General features: G+C 37.3%; 1 long non-coding RNA gene across 1 annotated transcript; it reads right to left on the bottom strand.

Moving 5' to 3' along the window:
- Positions 1-496: 496 nt before the first annotated feature.
- Positions 497-2,622, bottom strand: LOC139627190 (uncharacterized). Its single transcript, XR_011692515.1, has 3 exons — positions 2,017-2,622; positions 1,057-1,115; positions 497-870 (listed from the first exon to the last, which is right to left on the bottom strand). It is a non-coding gene; the product is annotated as an uncharacterized lncRNA (long non-coding RNA).
- Between the last annotated feature and the right edge of the window lie 20,186 nt (positions 2,623-22,808).

Here is a 22,808-nt window from a genome sequence, read left to right as displayed (position 1 = left end):
GACGTATTTTTAGAAAACAATCTTCATCTTGTTTCAGATTGAAAACCTGAAATGGAAATACTCTAAGGATGTCTCCTTTTTAAAATCAGTTCTTTGTAGAGGTGGTTCAGCTCATAAGATGATGATGTAACACCTTCAGAGTCTCCTGCTGAGAAACAAATAGCAATTGTCATCATTTATGCTCTGTCAGCGTGTCTGTTAAATAGGACACAACCGCCTGAGGGGGGGGTCAAATTTCTTTGTCTTGACTGTTTGGATTGAAGACAGATATGTTGGTTTTGTAGCACGAAAGCTGCTCTAAACTTGTTTTGGAGCGTCCAGGTATAAATCAGAGGGATACAGTAAGAGCATGTGGAATGAATTAATTTTAGATTACATGTGAAGGGCTGGCTGAGTGATGTGTTGTAAAATGTAAAATAGTTGTAGTGCTTCTCATTGAGGTTATTCTTGAAGTTACTGTATAGGCCGATCAAAAGTTAGCATAAAACACGACTTTACACACAGAGGCCAAACACACTATTTTGCTGAATATTCTGATCTCAGAGAGTCTATTAAATGTTGTTCATTTGTCATGCTGCTGTTAAGAGTGTTGCATTACAAAACACAAAACTGCTGAGTGGTGATAAGCAATAACGGATAAGACAACAAAATTAGCAAAAAACAACAAAAATGATTGATCTCAAATGCTGCACTTCTTTTTTCTTTTTAATGAGAGCATAAAATATCTTGTTACATGATGATCCCAGAGCTACAGGGTCTTTATTCACCCAATAATATCTTGGGCTCGCCTTGCCTCTGCTTCAGTGCCTCCCTCCTCAGGGGAATTTCACAGTGGCTGGAGCCCTGGCTGTAATGAGGTACTAGCAGTATCTGCAGAGGAGAAATACCATGAACCTGCAGAGTCTGGTCTAATAAAAAGATCTTAGCCTGGGTAAACAGGAGCAGGCTGTTAACTGGTTGACTGACCAAGGCATTCTGTCATATTTGATGGATATACTCAAACAGGAAAACGTGGAAAAATATTAATAACTCATCTGTATGTTTTGCTCAACTCACCCATCGTGCTCTTTCTTTGCATGCCATGACTGCCTTTACAGTATGTGTTGACACCAAAACTAATCTCCCATAAGAAAACAGCAACAGAAACAGTTTTTCAGTACTATGAAGTGAATCTTGTTCAGACGTTGTTAAATATAGCAATAAGAAGTAAAAATGTTGGTTGTGTAGGATTTATGGAGTTTGGTATAAAACTAAACTTGCAACAAGGAGTAAAATGTTTCTGTTGTGCTGAAGCCTACTTGGCATAAGCTGTTAGAAAGATTTAACACACATTATTCAACAGATTTTTCTTTCCTGCAGCAGGTCTCAAACGTTGTTAGATACCCATGTTGTCTTATTACCTTTGTTTCATCTGTCTGCTCCACAGAGCACAGTAAAGCACGGACTGGTGCATAACCAGTCAGCAGTTTACTTGGCTTCAATGCAGAAGAGGGTTTGTTTGTTTTTAGCTCAGCCTAGCATGAGTGGGTGGTGGGTTGATGGCTGCACAGTGCGTATGTGAGGATAGCATGATCCACTATAGGACAACAGCAGGAATGAAAATTTACAAAAGAATGCATGAGAGAGCATTGCTTATAAACTATAAACACTCTAGTAGCATTATACTTACACATTTTTTTTCCTCTTTAAACACAGTGCATGCATTTCTCCACCACAATTCAGTAGTTTTTCCACAATTCAGTCACCAGTAATAGTTTTTCATTCTTATTCTAAGAACGCTACCTGACAAAATGAATCCTGCATTCCACCTGAAATGCGTGATTTCCACTGACCAATGCTAATATTACTTACTGTATATGAATTAATGTATGTGTTGCAGTCCAAACAAGCAGTTAGTAAAGGTCTATATAATCACTTTATTAAGTATGTGTATATAATTTCTATGGTAAGAACTGGGTCATCCTCATTTCTCATGCAATAATAATAATAATGTAAATAACATAAAAAGGGCTTTACCTTACACCCGGCGCCAAGCGCAATGCAAGTGACTTTGCTAGTTTCAGACCTGAGCAGATGTCATGTTCCCATCCAGGACCCACATTGTTTAAACAGTAAATACACTTTCACTCATCTGATCACCCATTGGTGTGTTTATCTTACAATGAGGTGTGGTCAGGCGCATTGTTGGTGCACTGATATCTTGAGACAGCTGAAAGTGATTGCTCAATTGACCAACAAAAATTTGGTCTAAAGTCAATGGTGCAGTATTTACTTGCACATTGTCAATATGTGCCCACATAGGTGGGCGCACAACATAGATACACTGCCTATTATGCACAAGCAGAGTCTGTTTTTTACCTACCACAGTTTTATAATGAACCAAGAAATTATTTACGCTTCTCACCGTATAATACAAGATGTATCTAACATTGTCATTTGTGGTGTTGCTTCACTGTAGAGCTGTATGCAGTGCATTGATTCGCTCAGCCCTTCCTTTCCCCCCCAGGGTGCACAGATCTGCTGCTTGCATGTGCCAGGACTGGGCTCACTGGTCAGTCACAATGTGTAATCAACTTGCACCAAATGACACCATTTTAATAGCAATCAGCCAAGGTGCAGGCATGCCTGACTTTTAAAGGGAATGGGAGATGACACTCTGCTTTGGTTTATTGCATGTTACACCCCAAAAAAAATTCCTTAACATTAACTTAACATTAACATGACGAATTAAAAGTACTGTTTTTTCCGCTGTTAAAATGGCAAAAGTGATATGGACACACCCTAAATGCACTTGCGCCATGCGCTTTAGACCATGCGTTTTGGACAGTTAAAATAGAGCCCAGAATATTGCTCAGTGCCAATCTGTTTGTGCCAAAGGTTGGACAAAAGTAATAAATAGTTGCATGAGGATTTGAGATTGAGTGTGGAAAATGACTTCCATAAAGCAGAGGATCCTTACTCACTACATTTCAAATCTGGCTCCAGATTTACAAATTGAACTACATTATAAGTATACATTTATGATTACTAAATGTGTTAACAATGCTATGAGTTGACAGACCATAATTTACAATGTGTGTACCAGGTAGTATATGATTCACTTTGAGGTGTAATTTATTACTAGCTCCCTTCTAAATGTTACCTATACATTTTCAGTCTTGCATTAGAGTTTTATTATTAGAGTATTGACAGACAAGCTGAAAATCTCTTACAGTCTACACAGTATTCCCCATAAAACAAGGCAACAACATGTTTTTGGAAATTTTCTAATTTTATGAATATGAAATGACAAATTGTCTAATTTAAATAAACATCCAGGCCCTTGAGTCAAGCGTTTGTTCAACAAGCAAAACTGTCAGTGTTAATTTAAGGCTGAATAAAAGACAACAATTTGCCAGTGTTACTTCTCAATTAATTTAACACTCACAGACAGAATCCCCACAAACCAGGTTCAGTATGAATAACACCACAACCTAAAATAACACTGAACAACTCCAGAGAATTATCAACAGAAGACATGTAAAAATGTTTATAACAAATCACCCAATAACTTTATTTATTCTAATACCTGCTTCTGGCCTCCCCCTCACCCATACCTACACACAACACGATGACAATATCAAACTGTCGAATTCATACTCCAAACAAATAGCGAGCAGCCTTTACCAGAAAGTTGGAGTGTCCACCCCTATCGTAAGAAAGAAGGAAATGTAATCTTTGTTCCCTCCTCCTGCCATAGTCGGTCCTCTCTGTGTATCTGGCATTCGGGGTGTGCATGAGAACATGCTGTGTGCATGTTCCAGGACCGCACTCACAGGCAGTTGCAACCATGTTTCAACCCTTACCCTCACATTGAGCTAACGTTAGCTTGTTGGACTGATAACTGACTGGACAGTACAGTAACTCACAATCGCCACTTGAGGTACAAAGTGGTATTTCGATACAGGATGAGACGGAGACGGAGCTAGCCGGTTAGCACGCTAACTCTCTGCAACACAACACCTAGACGTATTTGACATAACGCCAAAACTGTAATTTCTTCACATTCTGTTGATAATTTAATTTGTTTTTTATTGTTTTAAACTAAAATTCTTCAAGTAATTCGCATTCTATGATCTCAACAATTTATACCCATTGTGCAGTTCTATGAAATATTATTTGAGAATTACATTTGAACAAAAATATATTTTGTGTAATTTACCTTTATGAATGACTACATATGTTTCAGTGCAGTACAGTGTGATACAATATAATATAGTGGAGTATGGAATACAATAATAATAATAATAATAATAATAATAAACTATTATATAGCATTTTTGTAAAGTGCTTTACAAAGAAATAATTTTAGAGGCCTTAAGGTCTGACTTCTAGTATCTCTGAAAAGACCTTCCTATTGATTCTTCTTAAAGAATCAATAGTGAAAATGAAAGGAAAATGCCTCCAGCAGAGCCACCTATTGGCATGTCTTTTGATGTTGTCACATATGGTGAAGCAGAAAACAGATCCATTCTCTGCAGAAAAAAAAAAGAATTGTACATCACTGAATGGACATATAATTGCATTTTTTTCTTTCTCTCAGGAGGAGAGACCCCGGGTTATGTAGATTCCTCAGGGAGCCTGTGTCTTTATAATAGACCATCAGCCACAGCTTTAGGGCATAAGCTATCAGCAATCAGCCCTGCTGAATCACATTTTAGCTAAAGAAAATGGGACTTATTGACGTACTGTATGCTGCTGAGAAAGCAAACGTACTTAAACTGTCAATGACAAGTAGAAGTCTTGATTAGAGGAGTGTGTGCCTTGTAACAAAGGCTGCAACACAGTGATTGCAGTGAAAGCAGTAACTGGCTGCACAGACACTATCTTTTAATACTGCATGGCTCTTTTTGTTAACCCAAAGGATCACTATCTAGCACTTGTACAAGGTAGATCTGCTTCTTGATAATCACAGTGGTATCTATAAAGGCCAAAAGAAAATGGTGATGATGATGATGATGATGATTGATTCCGCTGACAGTGGATGTGAAGCCTAAAGGGATCAGCTCAAAAGAGAGTTTTGGATGTTGCTGTATGAAAGAGCTAGGGTAATTCATACATTTTTAAACACAATCACACTGCTTATAAAGTTTTCCTATCATCTGTATGCAATTAATTGTTGCAACTGCATGTAACAATCATATGACTTTTTTAAAGATTTTCTTTTTTCCAGTTTTCTTGAGTGGACAGTAGCTTTATACTGCACAAAACACATTTAGGAATAATACACGTATGCATGCTGCACAAGAAACGGTCTTATTACTTCATTAAATACCCTTTGTGAAGAAATTTGCTTATGTGTTTTTTATACTCATCTTATTTCATTAAAAACTTGTTAATGTGTTATTTTATAAAAAGTAAAATTGAGACCTGCATGGATTTATTTTTTTGGTCACTTGGTGGAAGCAAAACAAGCTATAAACCCAACAGTGGTGTTTTATCACCTTGCAAAATTGATACAGTGAACAAACAGTAGCTTATTTATGCATCAAGCAGACCCTGAGCAACATCTGCATTCATTTGGAGTCATGTTTGTTCTGCCCACCAGACAAACATTAGTTCAATATTCTTTCTCCTTTAGCTCTATTCTGTTCTACACCAACTCTAGAAGGAAATATATCTGGCTCTTTGGCAAAGAAAGGCTCCACCATGTTCACCAGCTAGTCATTAACTGCGTCTGGCTGCTGTAGTGCTGGGCAAGTAACATACATCCAGTTTTTCAAACTGCCTAGTGTAGCCGAAAAAGATGCTGATCAGAGCCGTGAAATGGAACCAAGACAATAAAGGTGCAGGCCATAAGACCAAAATAATATGTTAAAAGACAGTAAAAGGCTCCCTACAGAGGTTAACTGCAAAGTTGGTTTTGTCACTTCGAGTGACACCTTTCACATTATGCATAGATACTTAATCTGTGGTTAACATAAAAATAATGATGAAGCAGCTTTGAAATAAAAAAAAAAAAAAAAAACAAAAAAAAAAAACAAAGCTTTTTCAGGTACACATTTTTCATAGCACCTTAACTGATGAGACCAGTGATCTTGCAGTAAAGAGAAACCAATTACTGAAGGCAGATCTTGACATTGACATTGAAAGTAAATCTAATTATCTGTCTGCAACTGAGCTAAAGTGAGCTAATCTGAATCAATACCTTAGCTTAACCATCGACTCAGAAAAGCTAGCACATTATAGACACATTATAAAACACCCACACACAAAAAAATATTGTTTTGTTTGAGTTACTTGTAGAGAGACAACACATCTCATTTGCAACTCTCTAAATGGTGCTTTTGGATTTAGCGTCTGTCAGACTTCAATAACTGCATGGGTAATAACAAGTGACAGAAAATGAGAACAGAATGAGAAGAGAATAGTTATAGGGGATGCAGGAAACCTACTCACATGAAACCAATAAATATGAGCTTGTTAGTTAGTCAGAGTCCAGATTCATGAGACTCTTTGCACTGAAAAGCCTTCTCAGGTATACACAGTACAGGTGTCAGCACACTTATTTGGTTCTCTGCAATTGCCTGTATCTGGAGGCAGACTATAAGCATCTGCTCAGCCTTCTCTCTCCCTGTGTTCACAAGTGATTTATATAGCAAGTGAAAGGCCCATTCGAGTGACTTATTGAAAGATGGGAGTTTGAATCCAATTTGTCTCCCATGTGCTTAGAGTGCACCCTTGTAATGCGTGCTGTCTTCAGGCTGGGTTGAGCAGGAATTAACCTTCCCTCTCTTTCTTCTGTCTCAGTACTTAATAATAATACTGTATATTTTCCCACTTTCTTTTCCATCCCGTAAAAAGGGTCAAATGTCATTTACTTTCTTTAAGTTGTCCAAGGTCTGATGTACCATTAGCCACAGCTCCCATGTCTGTGTTGGCCATCCCTGCTGTCAGGTTGATGCCCTTCAGTGGTCATGCTTGAGATAAAAGCACCAAGACTGACTGTGATCTGTATGGAAACAGCAGGAAATGCTTACAGATGAAATATTTGGCATTTTCTGCGAATTAATAATGATTAGCATCAACAGTTCATCTGACTCAGTTTCACACATTTTAACACACAGTTGTATCACCACAGTCAATGGTTCTATATAAAGCATAATTCATGCAAAAAAAAGTTTGTAAAATAAATTGTAGCTTTAAAAGGTATAAAGGCAATGAAGATAGTGTGCAGCCTGGGTAAAAAGTGAATCCTCATATCTGCTCGATAGGAGAGGATTCTACTTGAGCATTTATCAAAAGAGGCTGTACACTGTTTTAGGACAGAATTAGTTTAAAGTCACTTTGAAAACTTGATCTGTCTACATACTGACGCTTCTGAATACAGATGCTCTCACACTGAGACTTTAAAAGCAAGGCTGGAGAATTTTTACACAATTCCAAAGCAAATAGGCAAGGAAGGAGTAAGTGGTTTAGCACTCACAGTGACATTAATGGAACCTGATATGCCCGTCTATGCTGAGGTGCGTCCCTGCTCCAAAGCTGACTTATGTCAGAAAACAAATTTTAGTTGAAAGCGGGGGTGTTTTCCATGTCAATTCTAAAGTCTTGATGTCATGCTGTTATAAAGCTATCTGCGGCTGTGCGTCACCTTATGATGCCGTACAAATACAGTATTGGAATATCTTTCTCCTAAAACTTTTTGTGGAATTGAAACCTATTGAAAACTTTACAGTAAAGATGACCTTGAGAGACTCAGGGGGACTAGAGCTGGAAGGGGGCTCAGCATCAGGTTTGTGGTTATAGATTGTTTAACGTTTTGTTTAAATTTTCTGTTATATGTATTTCCCAGGTATCTTCAGGTCCACTTGACCTGGCTTATTGCAGAACTGCATTAAACTGCATTAAATATGATGTGAGCTTCTCTTGCGGACAGGCATTTTAAAACTGATAGTGTTACACAGGTAAAATGTGGAAAACATGAAAGCATGACCCTTCTCCAACCTAACATGCTTTTTCTGTTTCCCCACCCTAGGGTGGAACAGGTTTGACTCACCTGTAGCTGCAGGACTGGACTCTGTAACAGACTGCTGGTGAAAACAGCAAGTGTCTTTTCCTGGCTTTGGTCAGTCTGCTCCCCTCTTATTGTAAGCAATTCAGGTTTTATTTACGGGTAAAACAGTAAATTGAGAAGTTTCCAAATTGTAACACAATCCAAAAGAACAAATCAACCAATTAACCCCTGTCATGTAATTGAATCTGACAGCACAGTGAGAGCAGAATGTTTGGGTTAATCATGGTCAGCAGCTGCCCTCTCCGACCGATGAATGTTGTTGGTGTTAATGTAGAAGTAATTTAGCCTCAACACACTAGTCTGTAATTGGTTATAACAGAAAAGTTAGAAAAAAGAAAACATGAACATACTGATTCTGCCTTACCTCTACAGTCTGGGCAGTGCAGTGTGGAGAAGTTTGTTAAACCCACAAAAACCACTTGCTAGCTTGAGATTTAAAGCAGCAAACATTCAGCAAAATTTAAAGCAGTTGGAAAAGTGAAATTTTCACCAGGAACTGTAGTAGCAAGCTAGAAAGAAATAAGTGGAGTAGCCAGCGTACTGGGCTGTGAAGCATTTTAGTGCAGTGACTGCATGGGGCACTGTAACTTCATTCATCACATGATGCACAAGAACGTTTTTATGCCTCCACGCCAGTGACAGTGACAGCGACAGTGACAGTGACAACAACAGCGACAATCAGGCATTATGTTTTTTGGTTTTCCTTCTGTTTGTACATGCCATTCTTCCAAACGCAATATCTCAGTAACGCCTTGAGGACACTTGTGAAAATTTGGCAGAAACATTCATTTGAACTCAAGGATAAACTGATTAGATTTTGGTGGTCATAGGTCAAAGGTCAAGGTCTTCACAAAACATGTTTTTGGCCATAACTCACAAATTCATACTCTAATTAAGCCCTAATTTAACTCAAATGTCTATAAGGATAAAATTAAGTTATGACATTTTATCCAAATGGTCAAATGTCAACTTCACTGAGACATCACAATGTTCCACACAAACACTTCTGGCCATAATTCAACACTGTAACTCAAGAAGGGGAGATAGTGACCGTATTTCCTGAAACTTGGCTGGTTGGTGGAGGCATACAACCACAAGGTGGTAATTCTTGTTCCTAGATACAATCATTAATAAATTAGTATCCACAAATTTGCTCTTTTTATGGAAAGCCTAGAACACTTCATCACATATTATTAGATGATTAAGTTATTTTTTCCCCCATCCATGTGTGTAGTGAACCAACAGGAAATCAGCCAGCCTGGCCAGCAGAAGTCTCAGATGTGCATCCTCTCAATTGGCTCAGCTGGAGAAGTACTTATGAAGACCGTGGAGGCTTTTTTAAGCATATGCGCCCATGTGAGCAACTTTCATAGGAATGAATTGGGCAACGTTTTTGAACACAGTATCCAGTATTCCTAAATACGTCCATGGGGGTAGTGGTTTATAAGTGGCTCCATGTAGGCAGATTGTTTCATCTTTTAGTGGTCCGTGGTTGGTCCTCTGTTGGCAAGCTAATCATAATGCAAACAAAACATGAGGATTTAATAGTAATGTAGATTTAAATAATTAAAACAGACTTCTCCGCAGGATAGAAAAGTGCTAAATTTAATCTATTACATGCATACAGTGTTTTACATTTGATATGGAGTTATTCCTAATGCTCTTGCTTCTGTCTCCACATCTTTTCCGTTTCTTCACTTTCTCTAGCAGAAGTTTTTGGTATTGCTGCAGCTCTCTGTGAATTATTAGGCTAGTGAGCAGATGGCAGTGGTATAAGGTTTTTATTTGAGAACAAAAGGCTAATAGAGCCTATGGCTGATGCAAAAAATAGGAAGAAAGGAGGCTTGTCCTGTGAGTTTGAAAATTGAAAGGGACATGTGTTTAGGCTATGTGGAATATAAGATGGATTTCAGCCTATAATTCATCACTGGCCTCCTGAGTCTTTCTTTTGCCAGGACCTGGAAGAGCCACTGCTTTTTATGTCATGGTTTTTTGTTCCCACAATACTGCCAGAGTGAAGTTTTGGATATTAAGGTGTAATGGACACTTCAGGGAATTACTCTTTTAAATGATGTTCCTCAGTCAGCGTTTCTCTACTTGCCCATCACATTTCCTTGTGTTAGAGTTTTTCCCACTTTGATTAGCCTCCAATTTCTTCCTTTTCTCTCCCAATTGTTCTGTACATCTTTCCCATTTTTAATATAAGCTTCATGGATATTTAGGCCCACTAGTGGCGATTGTATTTTATGCTTTTTCTTCTCATTTATAGTGGATTAAAATTGAAATCCTGTCTTCTAAAGTATATAAGCTGCTGCCTATTGTTGGTTTTCTGCTCATTCTACTAATCCCTGGTTGACAGCTTCTGCTTTGCAAAGACCTTTTGCGTGGGTCTCTCTGTCTCTCACTCTCTCTCTCCCTGTCTCTCGCTTGCACAGAAGCATCCCACTCCATTTATTTTTTTCTCATAAATTGCTAATTTTCACACAGAACACCGAGCAAAAATCTGGGATGTTAAAAATAAGTATAAAGACTTGAGTATATTACTCATATATTGAAATTCATGTATGCAAATGTTCTCTTATTTTCTATTTTCTACCACAGACCTTCCTTTGATATAGTGAATGTACCACCTCACTTAGCTCTATAAAACTCACTCAAGACTCAGGCAGGGATAGAAGCACTGTATAAGAACAGGGGTGAATTTTGCCTTGATTTGGCTGACTAATTATTGCAAGCTTGGCATGCCCTCCTCCCTCTGCCATTCTGTCTCATGAAAAATGGATGAAACCAAGCTCATGTTAGGGGGGGGATCTCACTGTCTACTCCATGTTGGCAAAGACTGGCTGAGGGTTTCTCTGCAATTTAAGCCACGCCTGATAGAAGACGTTAACCTTGACCCAAGCTTCACATCACCTAATCATGCCTGACTGGTCTCTCAGCCTGACTCACCCATCAGTTCCTTAGCACACTCATGTGTGATCACATAAACACACACACAGATGCCCAGATTTGGACTCCTGAATGTAGAACAATGAACTCATAGAGCATTCACACAGAGTTGAATAAAACAAAGTCTGACTAAGTGAGCCACTTAAAAAAAGTTTAAAGAAACATCAAGAAAATACAAAAAAATCACAGTAAAAATATGGTCTTACAGTATGTGTGTGCTAAACAAAAATGACATCTAACTGATTGGCTGGTTGGTTCATTAGCTTTGCTGCAATTTCCTCACCTTCTGTGTGAATGTATTATATTTGTTCTGCACCTTCTGAATAAACATGTCAACAGCCGCAATTATTTGTTTCCAAATAAAGAGGTATTATTTGTGTTTCAAATTATAGATAAAATGGAACCTAGTGAAATACAATTTATCCTATGGTAAGCATACAAACTTAGAAAAATATTACACTTTCAATTATTATTTACAATGGCGCAACTAGACTGACAGACAGGTAATTGAGCCACTTGCTGGATTCTTGACAGAAAGTGGAAGTAAAGAAGAGCTACATAGGCAATGACATTTTATCTTGCATCTTATAAACACAGTTGCTGTGTCAAGTTGATGCTACCTGCAGAGCTCAGCCAAAAGACAAAACCATACTCAGTACTCAATAGTCTAAGTGTTAAGGCCTGATCACATACTCAGCGTAATTATTCTTAAGGTGGATGTGTCAATCCAGCTCTCAAGCTGAAGCAGCACAATGACATGTTGACATGCACACAGAAATCTGAAGTGTCTCCATAAAACATTTGTATTTCAGTGGAGGTCACATGTAAAATGAAGAAACTATTAGCTGAGGTTTCTCTTTGATGTCCTGGACTAGAAAATATACACATTTAGATTATTTGCACAGACTTACACCCACAAATGTTCACTATTTAAAATTGTATGCATGATCTGAGCTCATGAATCCCTATAAGAGTGGGCCCCATGATCACAGGTTCTTGCGCAAATGTGTTCACGATGTTTCTTAATCTCATGTTGAATTACTGCTGTTTGCTTCAGTGGGTGTCACCGCTCACATCCACTGAATGCCATTGTGCACAATTGGCCCAATTGGATTTTGGTTCAGGAAAATTGGCTATTGCCAGCCTTGTACCTTTGTATTATCAAATACAAATTTCATCAGTTTTCTATTCTTTTTGTTTTGTTTCGAAGTGCAAACCCAATCTAGACATATGGATGATTTGGGTAGCAGTTGCAAATAGACCTACAGGGAAGCATTCATCTATGCTTTGATTGATAGTTTAGGTTTTAAGGCAATCTTAACAAAACACAACTTAAACAAACACAGTGGTTAAAAGAGTCATGGATCTGCCAAGATTTAATTTAGTCTTAAGTAGTGCTCTTTATTTTAATGGATTCTACTGATTCTCTAATGCTGTTCATGACCAGGCTTTCAATGAAAAGCCTTTAACTAATGCTGTACTTCTATACACTTGGGGCATGGAGTGTGACAGCAGAGAGCTGTTCCCTAAACACTTTTAAACCCTATTCCAATAGTGCAGAATTTGTACCTCTTTTCAATATACATAAAACAGCCCAGCAATTCACATAGGCTGTTTTGCATTTGATAATAACAGCTGTAATGGGGAAATCAGTTGAGCATTCGCTGGTGCATTCATCCTTGGGAGGTGGAAAATGGGGAGATCTAATGCCTTGGCCTGGGAGATTTGTCAGACAGACTCCGATCTGACCACTTGCCACAGGGTGTGGTGTCACATAAACAACCACCTACAGGCAACCATGACCTTTAACCATTTTTTTTTTTTTATTGTTTTTGGTCTCCTCTCTTTCACATGCCCTGTCCCCTAGAAAGCCACGGATGGCAACAAGCACTCACCCAGAGGCCTTGTCTCAAATACAGAATTCATGCATGTAGAGAAAGACAATTATAATGCAAGCTCTTTGTCTCCCTCAGTATCTAATATATGTATTAATAAAAAGCCTGTATTTGAAATGCATTATGTTAATGAAGCAAGCATTTGAGATGAAACAACATAATGCTCAACTTTAGAGCAAGAAAGTGGAAAAAGATTAGTGTACTGTATGTATGTTTTCCTCAGAAGATTCTCAAAGCAAATAGGTTCAGGTGACTTAAGAATGCATTTCAGCATCAACATACTGTAATTGATGTGTAGAATAACCAACAATATGTACAATACAATAATGAAATGTTATTATTTTCCATCTATCTTCATTACCACCCTTACCAAGACATCTACATAGAAAAAGTTTGTCTCATACTAATTAGGCATTCAGTAAAAGTTAAATCAGTTACTTATGTTATTCCTCGTAACAAGGTATATAAAGGTTTGGAAAAAGGTTTTTATCCACTATTAAAATTCCCCATGCTCCATTCTGCAAGACTCTGCCAAGCTGTAACATAGAAGAGAAAATATCCTCTTGCCTTTGTTGCAGGCTTTGCTGCCTCTCAAAGAAGATGCTGGCTCAAAGTAGTGCCTAGAATTGGATTATCTTAAATACTTAGTTGCATTATTGATTTACTCATCTCTTCCATTAGCACTCAAGTGAAAGAGAGGGATTCATACAGTATGCCAAGTTTATTTGGGGGAAAAGACCTGAGAGTGAGGCTGTAGTTCATCCCACAAAATTAAGTTTAATCATTTGGCAGACTGCACTGCCTTGAATCAAAACACAACCTACATGATGTAATGTTACGACTTAAGCAGATGATTTATGCATTGCACAAGTTTTACAGAATAAATTATGTAATATCTACACATTCTCTGCAATCGGCTTGTGACAACCTGTCGCACACTAACGTTAACACGCAACACTGAGAGCCCTGTATTATAGATAAGTCTCCTATCTTGTATAGTCTCACTCAGTAGAAATTTCTCGTGCCATTAATCTTTCTTTACTGTCACTGTTTATGTTTTCGGCTTCACTGTACTGTAGCTGCTCTCATCTAAGATTTACAGTTCAGTGCATATGTTTATCAGGATGAAAAGTGACACATCAAAAGTCGTGTCAGAACTCTTTTTTGTTGAAAAATGTGATGTAATATCAGTAATACATGACATCCTCCTTAGCGATGTAAACTCATAGATTTGTAGTAGGGTGAAACATATCAAATATATAACACATATTTTCTACATGATGGCAAATATTGTTTGCTGAATTGGTTATACTTTGCTTTTGTTTACAGACTGGCTTTTGTTAAATTCAGTTAGGTAACACATACTGAGTTGTATAACTGAGGCATTTTTTTATGCTTGATCTTCTTTGAAGGTTGGAAGTCCCATGAAATATCCTCCCTGTTTTCACTTCTGAATAAAAACATAAGGAAGCCTAGCTGTAAACACCCTACAGAGGCTTCTTAAAATGTATTACAGTTATTTCAAATCCTATAGTGTCAATCTGGACTTGATTCTCATACCTTTGCCTTCACGTCAGTTGGTTCTGATTTAATTGTGTGTTTTTCTCTTTGTGGGTATTTATTCATCTCATTTTACAGGGAGCACTGATCTCCAATACACCTGCAGGTGATTAAAATGCTGTTCCAGTAACAGTAACACTTATTATCTTCATAGTGTTAATTTTTACAATTTTCACAAAATCAGACCATGTTTTTCACACTGTTTATGATAGAAATAGCCATTTAGTGTATTTTCATTCTGTAAATACCTCTCTATATATGTAGTCGGGAGTAATGGGAACAAGAAGCAGAAGCCACAGTGAGATGAAGAGCTACAGGCAACAGGAAGCAAACCTCCAACATATCAGCAAGGCAACCAAGTTCACTGTGCCTGGAAAACTACAGCATGAAATCAGATCACAGTTGCTCGTGGAACGATGGAAAAAGCCCAATTATTGATTGATCTCTTCATAAAACCGATGCATGTTTGTCTGGTTGCACTGTAAACAGATGCATGAGATGCAGTTTGCTGCCTCCAGAATCCTAAGACCCATAGTATCAAACTGCTCTTGCTTTACCACCAGGAACCGCAACTGTCAACAAATCTTCTCAAATCTTAAGGATTATAACACGTGATTGAATTATTCCACTGTATTTAAGTAACTTTTTTTTTTACATTGTTTTTGCTGCATGCTACTGGTATTTGGTGGAACAATCAAATTTGTGGTCAGTGTTTCAACTAGGCAGGTTACAAGCCACTGCATCGCCACAGGCAAGCCAATTCTCCATGAATTACATTTCAATACAACTAAACTGCAACTATATATTTGTGTATATTTTGCATATGAATGAAGCCCTACATTTATTAATGGCCGTGCAAACAGCAAGAGGTGGTTGGGGTGGATGGCAGGCTTACCAAACACACAACTGTCAAACCAGAGTCCCATCTGTGGGTTCAGGCAACAAAAGCCCTTAGGTTGAGGTTAGGGAAAGATTAGGCTTCACTGTGAACTTTTTCTGTATTAAACCAGACCAAGATCTTTCCCTAACCTTAACCACATGCTGTCTAAACATAATCATAAAAAGTTTAATGATGCTGTAGTCACTACAAGTGGATATTGTACTGCAGGATTAGACAATTTGATGTAAAACTAATTATACTGAAATGATAAAAATCTACATATTTGTGACTTGCTAAATACGTAAATTAACTAAATATCCTCTATGCGCCAATAGAAAGTTTAATCTGGTCACAGTTAAATTTCCTTCAAATCATATTTAATATTCATAATTTTTAGACAGGGTTCACCACAGCTCAAAACACCATTACTGACAGACCATTACGCTCCCTTATATTTATTTTAATAGGGGAAAGAACTGGTAATAGTAATAAAAACATAATTAAATTGTGTTAAATAACTGCAGAAAACAAAGGTGTAAAAGAAAATGTAAAAGAAAAATAATTGCAGTTTAGCATAAAAAGCATTAATAAACATAAAATAAAATTCTGCCTCTTATCTTGGTCTAGGTCACAGGCTAAGAAAACTAATCTATACTTCCTTCTCCCCAGACACCACCTCCAGCTCGTCCTGGGAGATCCCAAGGCATTCCCCGGCCAGATGGAAAATGTAATCCCTCCAGCATGTTATGGGTCTGCCTGGGGGTCTTCTCCCAGGTGGGCATGTCCCGAATACCCTTTTTTAAAAAATGATTTAACAGTTTCTTCCTTTTTTTTCTCTTCTTATCTCATAATTGTGTCTTATATTCTAGTTTTACTATACTCTCAATGTACATTCTGAGGCATGAAAAAGATGTCAGACTGAGACAGAAAAAATTTTATAATTCAGGGGGGAGATTTGGTGAAAATACAGGATATGGGCTCACGATATCTATCTTAATAGCTGTGTAAAAGAATGGTACCCACAATTAAAATCCATCATAACTACCTGACCGAATCCTGCCAATATTCTGCATGTCCTTTTATGCTCTGTGCCTTCATGTATCAGCTCATTAACTTTGTAAAAATGTTGGTATAGCGTGGGTCATTTCAGCCAGTCCCTGGTGTGTCCTCTACGCCACTTGATCAGTGTGTCACTGATAGGCCTCCCCGCTGCTCATCAGGCTTGAAAACAGCTTGTGTCTGCAGCTTTTCGGCAGAGCTGCAAACAAGAGCAAGCACCTACAGCAGCAGGAGCAGTGGACGTTCAGCTTCAGTCGCCTGGCTCGCACTGCTCATTTGACAGATAGAGTAGGATGAACTCAACAACAGGACACACAATAATGGCCTGAGAACACTGTCAACATTGTCTAGACATAACAGGAAAACACTTAATTGGAGGATGTGCCTCTTGGCTTCAACATCCAATACTAATACTATTAGGACTCAGAATGTTATATCCATTAGGCAAAGAGGCAAACATTTTTGTACAAAGAATTTAAAAACATACCTTTTAGCAAAAAGCGCCAAAAGTATCTGTCAATTATGCTTAAGTATCACTGGACCAAGCAAAAAGTAATAAAATACCAACATAGCAGCCATAGCTCTGATTAGTCTGTATCCAGGAAAACATGTCCTACTCTGAGAGGATCTTGATTTTTACAAGAGTAACCCATTTAGTACAAAGTGTGTCTGATATTGTTCCAAAGGCCAATTTTCTGGCATCTTTCATGTGTTGCTTAAGTCAGGTCTTCCCAAGCTCATTCCAACAATTTCACATTGTTTAATGCCACCTAATGAAATACATTTAATTTTAATCTATTATTTCACTACTTGGTGATAACATTTCAACCACCTCTTGTCAACCTCTAGCTTTTCACTTTGCCAACACTGAGTACTCAGAGCTGCCTTTTTTTTTTTTTTTTTAATAAAATATATTTCATGAATATATAGCAACATTGCAGTGCAGCAACAGCTATTTATTTTTACATATACATTATTAACAGACAATTATTGCTATAGTCCCCTGTCTTTGCCATCAGCTGCTATGCTTTGATTTAATATTATATATACTTAAAATTTAAAGTGCCATGGCACTAACTTTACTGAAAACAAGCATCTCTGCAAACCAGGGCAGCAAACATTCTTGTTTACTTTTTATTCTATTGCAGGTTTTGGACATGCTGTGTAATGGTAATGTTTGGTGAGGCTAGAATGTGCCCTACACCTTTTGCATCCTCTTAGTGTTCTGTCCAAACCTTAACAGTCTCATAAGAACACCCTCCACCACAATGATTAAGTCAATTGATTTTCCCGTAATTGCTATGCTTGCCCTCTTTTGGGGGGCAGAAGAGCGAGAGAACCACAGTTATTAGAAAGAATAATGGGTAAGTGCTATTTACGATGCCCTGTTTGTAAAATAAAGAGTAATTAGGTTGGAGAGAGAAATGAGACATTACATCGGGTCCCAAATGTGAAGCTCTCTGTGTGTGATTGGTTGCCAAGAACATCCTCAGATCACATGCTCTGTATTACCTGAGTGAATTAATTACAGATCTAAGCAATTCCAATTTCCCTGCTTTTAAAAATCATGCACAGAGAGGACGCAGGCAGATGGCCTTCTGCAACACCATGTATTTATGTACACATATTGCAATGCAGCAGATCATAAGAGGAAATGTGAAACTAAGAAACACAACAAGAAATCAACAACAGGAGGTCATGGTGTCAAATTTGCTTCATATCCTTTTATAATTTCAGTTTAATATGGCCATAAAGTAGAGCAATGACACAAAATCTGTTACATGAACAAGAGGTTAACTGATGTAAAAAGGAAACAAGCTTGCTTGTATTTATTGGATTTATTCTGATGTCAATAATACACTTGATTGGCAATCCAGTGCCAAGCACCTACACTATCTTGCAATGAGCAAGAGAAGCAATCCATAATACTAGAAATCACTATTACATATTTCATATTACACCAAGATAATAAACCCATACAAACCATGTTTACCTCATTGTGATTAATTTAAATGTGCTCCATATATATATATATATATATATATATACTCTATAGGGGAAATGCAGAGTATAAGGACAACATGGAATGCTGCATACAGTAATTAAAATGAAAGGTACAACCACAAAGTACTCTGATCTTAAGTGAACCACTAGCATGTTGTCAGTATGCTTGTAAAACTGCAGGAAAAACAATATTGCAGTGCACAATATTAAACAATATTAATGTGGAGTACAGTGGCCCTGAGAGCTCAATTCACAGATGATGTTTCCCTGCAGAAGCCATGAGACCACTGATCCTAATAAGTTAGCCTCCACGTGCCACCAAAACAGCTTCAATGCTCCTTGGCATTGATTCTTCATTTCACTGCACTCTACTGGTGGTATGAGCCCCATTCCTTCAAAAGATATCCCCTCATTTGGTGTTTTGATTATGGTGGTCCAAGGGATCATCCTTTTTCTCCACTCCTTTTTGAGGTTTTTCCTTTAACTTGTCACCAATCTGTAACTTCTGGATTCTTTTTTTGCTAGTTTTGTTGTGCGTTAGCAAACAGTTATTTTGTTAGAACAAAATAATTCTAGTTTGGAAGTTGAGCTAGACAGCAACAAAAGCTTTAAAATATATATTTGCGTTCAGGGGCTCACACAGTTTTTTTGCTCCCATCAGCTCTACTACTCAAATGGAATTTGTTTGCATTCTAATGTTGACACTGTAGCCTATGTTGTTTGGCTTAGGCTTTGTACTTAGGTAGCTATTAAACTAGTTTATCAAGTCAACTTTGGTAACCAGAGGGGGGATAATTATGTAGCTGCAGATTAAATCTGGTAATTTCCTTTTAGAGCATTTCCCAACTGAAAAACTTTGACTTTTTTAAATGAGTTCCAATCATCTGTTATTGTTAATCGTATACCACTTGACTATAAGAACTGCAAAATACGAGACTGAACATCAATATTTATGTGTATGCATGTAGCCTATTAATTTAGGTTTTTGGCCCAGTGCATAAAAAAAAAAAAAATGTCACCTCAAGACATTAACTGCCTCTGCTTCCTTGTTTCTATGGCCTTGTTTTCTTTTACTTTACCTAAATTAAAAAACTGTAGAAACCAGTTAGTATTTACCACTAATTAACATAATATATGCCTGTATTATATTATATTGTGTTATCAAATATTCAACTTATTGTATGCATTTTTAGACTTGGGTTTGGTTTTATTTTAAGTGTTCATGTTTAGTCTCATATAACGACCTCCAGAAAAAGTGTACATGTAAGTATGTAAAATTACTACAGTATGTTTGGATTTGTTCATAATTTTAAGTTTGTTTGAAATACAACTGAAATTATTTTGTGTAGTTTGTGAATAAAGCACTCAGTGTGCAGTTTGGTAGGTGTCACTAAGGTATATATTTGTTCTTCGTAATGCATCAGACTGGCATCACATTTTCAGGCGATCATCTTATTGCCCATTTATCTGTGGGAAAACTGTCTGTCAACAAGCCAGAAAGCACTGAACACAGCTTGGTTCAGATTGTGTGTGACGAACGCCTACAGAGAACAGGGATCTATCATGATAAAACAGGTTCTCACTCAGCAGGAACATCATTCAACCTAATTAAAAGTGCATCTATGAATGTTTAGTTAGAGTCTGTTTGATTAAATTTGACAGCAAATCAGCAATTCATGAATAATTTACTGAAAGCTTTTTGTAGTTTTTACCCCAAATTATATTAAATATGGACATTCACTTCAAAAATTCAAAATATAATGAAAACTTTTGTCTTTTAATAGGCCCTTTGATGCTTAGAATCTCACAAACTGTTTAATTGATTGATCCATTTTTGCCATCATAACTTCATAAAGTGTGTTAGTCCCACGTTATAGCCCATCCAAAGAATAAGAAAAAACTGCAGTCAGGTTATTTTTTTAGATGATATACAATATTAGTTTTTTTGGATCTGCAGGGAGCACAGTTTTCACTTTCAGTCAATCATTTCATTCTGATGACACAATAATGATAACATGTCCCACACACCAGTGAAAACAGACAGCAACATACTCAAAACTATAATCACAATCAGTCCCGTTCTGCACTGTCAGTGCTCACCCCAACTTTTGAAGTTCATAGCTTTCTTCATGGCAACATCTGCTTTCAAACAGAAAATGTGCTACACATGTAGAGAGCGTAGGTACAAGCATAGACCCCAGGGCACAGCAGAGAGAGAAGAAAGGCGGTTTTCTTGATGACAAGATTACAATTGGCATGCAACAAAGGGAACAGACAAACAACATAAAAAAATGATTAAACAAGCAGGCAACAGGTAAACAGGCAAACATGAATGGTTTGCACACAAAGCCATATAGGGCACTTACAGGCTCGGGCAGTGATAGAGGAAACACTTTTCTAAAATATGTGAATACATTTGTTACATTTATGTATCACTTTTGCTTTGGCTCTGAGGTAGGCAGGCATTTGAAACTAAATTCACAGCTCAACAGCAGTGCATTAACTCATATAATAGGAAAAATCATCTAATACTAGATGAATCTTATCTGCTACCCGCTGAGTTTCAATCTTTGTGTTAAAGGGCTTTCCACCACTGCTGTGTTGCTCTTACCTTTTTACTTATTTACTTCCTCTTTCTGCATGTTGAAACAAAGCAAATTCCCTGCAGAGATCAATAAGTTTTTCTGAATCTGATTCTGTTGTTGACAATTTCATGTAAACTGGAAACATATGCAAGTATGCACAGAGTCTAAGACAGACAGGCAAGATATAATATTATATTCTGTCAACATTTGGACACTTTATGTATTATTAGAGGCAGATCAACGAGATAAATTATTAGATTTTCACTACAATTAAACACAAACATCTTTTATTCAAGCTGCAAGTTGGTTCCTTGAAATGTAACGTTACAAAAAGATTAGATTCTTCCGTGTCTGGTGCGACTTTAAGCCTCAAGGTTTTTACCCAAGTACTTGCTGGTGGGTATAGGTCATGTATTGTTAAACACATTATTATGGGGATTAGATGTGCAAGTACTGACAGCAGTCTGAGCATGACAGACCGCGTGAACACATCATCATGCTCGCGCATACCAATTTAACCTTCCTAAGTATACTATAGCTATAGATGTTTTCCATTTATACCATTCAATTTACCCACACTTTCATTAGACTTTTAGTACTTGAATGATTGCATGAGACAATGTATACATAAATACAACTATAAATATACTGTGCATTTTTGCAATCATGCAGTGTGTGGGTCTATTGCTTTGTCTTATGATTCACATCATTCACAATTAAAGAATAAGAAAATAGAACTTATAATACTCATATATCAATGATGATCACATTATAAAGTCCAAAGTTCAAATTTTAGAAATATTTTCACAACTTATTAAAAATTCCCAAGTCCCAAACAAAGTACCAAAGTACTTTCTTAAAACATATACAGTAAAGTATTAAACATAAGCAAGGATTTACATTTTTACATTTGGTGTCATTTTTCAAGGGCTTGAAAAAATATGTTGTTTTTTTTTCATGGAAGTATCAGTATTGTAACCGTTAGCATACAATAAAGTTTAAGAGGCAAACTGAATGCCAGATCTCACAATCCTGATTTATCCAAGAGTCAATATCCTCAGACAAGCTTCTTTTGTCTTTGAGAGTTCCCTGTTCTTGAATGCTATATTAATCTTTCTATGTGAAGCAATTGTATGCTTTCCCCAGCACAATTACCAAACCATGACAGCCCATTTCAGCTTTGTCTAACTCGTCACTTACCGTTCCAAATATATCCATTACCATGCAGATTGGTCCATTATCCTCTGCAATAGGACACTTATTTTCAAGTGAGATGTTGTGATTTTCTGCATCAAAGTGGGTGGTTTTAAAACAGTTGGTCAAGAACCTCTTTGTTGCTTCTAACCAAACAGTTCTCCTCCAGTTCTCTTTGAATTAATAAACAAACCCTTCCCTGATCTTTTCTCATTTCAGAGCACTTGTACAGTAACAGTGAAAATCTGACTTTACAGGACCTTGATATGGTTTCAAAGTGACTGCTGATAGGCCTTTGTTTTGTCTTTCAAGCTACCATATCTGACAAATCGCCAATTCAGCAGTCATAGTATGTGGTCTCTATGCCAGAGTGAGTACTGTCCTATTTCCACTCTGGTACCACCTTAAACCATTGGTGTCCCTCCTCTAGCTGTGGTCCCCTGATCCCAGTCCTGACAAAGACCTGCTAAACCACAGCTACTTCTGATCCCCCAGGCTGACAAGTAACTTTACTCTGTCTGTCATCAACACCCACCCTCTATCAAGGAGAATTAAAATAGATATGCTAAACTATTCACTGCCTCTTCAATGTTCATGACAGTCAGGAATATGCTCTTAACATAATC

This window comes from Trachinotus anak, unplaced genomic scaffold, assembly GCF_046630095.1.
Source record: "Trachinotus anak isolate AG129_WGS33_773 ecotype Australia unplaced genomic scaffold, CSIRO_AGI_Tana_v1 ptg000002l, whole genome shotgun sequence".
NCBI classification, from domain to species: Eukaryota; Metazoa; Chordata; class Actinopteri; order Carangiformes; family Carangidae; genus Trachinotus; species Trachinotus anak.
The sequence above is the reverse complement of the archived record's forward strand: the minus strand, read 5'-3'. Positions and strand labels throughout refer to the sequence as shown.